The sequence below is a fragment of the Phalangium opilio genome, unplaced genomic scaffold (assembly GCF_054372755.1).
Source record: "Phalangium opilio isolate 3A_F unplaced genomic scaffold, DU_Popi_V2 ptg000037l_1, whole genome shotgun sequence".
Lineage (NCBI taxonomy): Eukaryota > Metazoa > Arthropoda > Arachnida > Opiliones > Phalangiidae > Phalangium > Phalangium opilio.
Window position 1 is genome coordinate 1474507 of NW_028324160.1, and position 2109 is coordinate 1476615.

Consider the following 2109-nt stretch of genomic DNA (forward strand, 5'->3'; position numbering starts at 1 on the left):
ATTAAATGGTCGTCAGGTATTGTGGAAAAACTTTGACGTTTTACGTTACATCTGAGATCTCACAACACCGCTCCCGGTTGGGCTCGAACCACCAACCTTTCGATTAACAGCAGAACGCGCTAACCATTGAGCCATGGAAGCTCAGAAAACATATGGTCGTCAGGTATTGTGGAAAAACTTTCGATTTTTACATTACATTTGAGATCTCACAACACCGCTCCCGAGTGGGCTCGAACCACCAACCTTTCTGTTAACAGCTGAACGCGCTAACCATTGCGCAACGGAACCCCAAAAATTAAATGTTGTCAGGTATTGTGGAAAAACTTTGAATTTTTACGTTACATTTGAGATCTCACAACACCGCTCCCGGTTGGGCTCGAACCACCAACCTTTCGATTAACAGCCGAACGCGCTGACCATTGCGCAACGGAAGCCCAAAAATTAAATGTTCGTCAGGTATTGTGGAAAAATTTTGGATTTTTACGTTACATTTGAGATATCACAACACCGTCCCGGGTGGGCTCGAACCACCAAACTTTCGGTTAACAGCCGAACGCGCTAACTATTGCGCAACGGAAGACGAAAATTTAAATGTTCGTCAGGTATTGTGGAAAATCTTTGGCTTTTTACGTTACATTTGAAACTTCACAACACCGCACCCGGGTGGGCCCGAACCACCAACCTTTTGTTTAACATCCGAACGCGCTAACCATGAAGCCAAAGAAGCCCAAAAATTAAATGTTCGTCAGGTATTGTGGAAAAACTTTGAATTTTTACGTTACATTTGAGATCTCACAACACCGCTCCCGGTTGGGCTCGAACCACCAACCTTTCGATTAACAGCCGAACGCGCTGACCATTGCGCAACGGAAGCCCAAAAATTAAATGTTCGTCAGGTATTGTGGAAAAATTTTGGATTTTTACGTTACATTTGAGATCTCACAACACCGTCCCGGGTGGGCTCGAACCACCAAACTTTCGGTTAACAGCCGAACGCGCTAACCATTGCGCAACGGAAGACGAAAAATTAAATGTTCGTCAGGTATTGTGGAAAAACTTTGAATTTTTACGTTACATTTGAGATCTCACAACACCGCTCCCGGTTGGGCTCAAACCACCAACCTTTCGATTAACAGGCCGAACGCGCTAACCATTGAGCCATGGAAGCTCAGAAAACATATGGTCGTCAGGTATTGTGGAAAAACTTTCGATTTTTACATTACATTTGAGATCTCACAACACCGCTCCCGAGTGGGCTCGAACCACCAACCTTTCTGTTAACAGCTGAACGCGCTAACCATTGCGCAACGGAACCCCAAAAATTAAATGTTGTCAGGTATTGTGGAAAAACTTTGAATTTTTACGTTACATTTGAGATCTCACAACACCGCTCCCGGTTGGGCTCGAACCACCAACCTTTCGATTAACAGCCGAACGCGCTGACCATTGCGCAACGGAAGCCCAAAAATTAAATGTTCGTCAGGTATTGTGGAAAAATTTTGGATTTTTACGTTACATTTGAGATATCACAACACCGTCCCGGGTGGGCTCGAACCACCAAACTTTCGGTTAACAGCCGAACGCGCTAACTATTGCGCAACGGAAGACGAAAATTTAAATGTTCGTCAGGTATTGTGGAAAATCTTTGGCTTTTTACGTTACATTTGAAACTTCACAACACCGCACCCGGGTGGGCCCGAACCACCAACCTTTTGTTTAACATCCGAACGCGCTAACCATGAAGCCAAAGAAGCCCAAAAATTAAATGGTCGTCAGGTATTGTGGAAAAACTTTGACGTTTTACGTTACATCTGAGATCTCACAACACCGCTCCCGGATGGGCTCGAACCACCAACCTTTCGATTGGCAGCCGAACGCGCTAACCATTGAGCCATGGAAGCTCAGAAAATAAATGGCCGTCAGGTATTGTGGAAAAACTTTGGATTTTTACGTTACATTTGAGATCTCACAACACCGCTCCCGAGTGGGCTCGAACCACCAACCTTTCTATTAACAGCTGAACGCGCTAACCATTGCGCAACGGAACCCCAAAAATTAAATGTTCGTCAGGTATTGTGGAAATACTCTGACATTTTACGTTACATCTGA

At 44.7% G+C, this 2109-nt stretch overlaps 1 non-coding gene across 1 annotated transcript; it reads right to left on the reverse strand.

Annotated features, from left to right (window-relative positions):
- Positions 1–1828: 1828 nt before the first annotated feature.
- Positions 1829–1901, reverse strand: TRNAG-GCC (transfer RNA glycine (anticodon GCC)). Its single transcript has one exon. It is a non-coding gene; the product is annotated as a tRNA-Gly (tRNA).
- Positions 1902–2109: the final 208 nt, after the last annotated feature.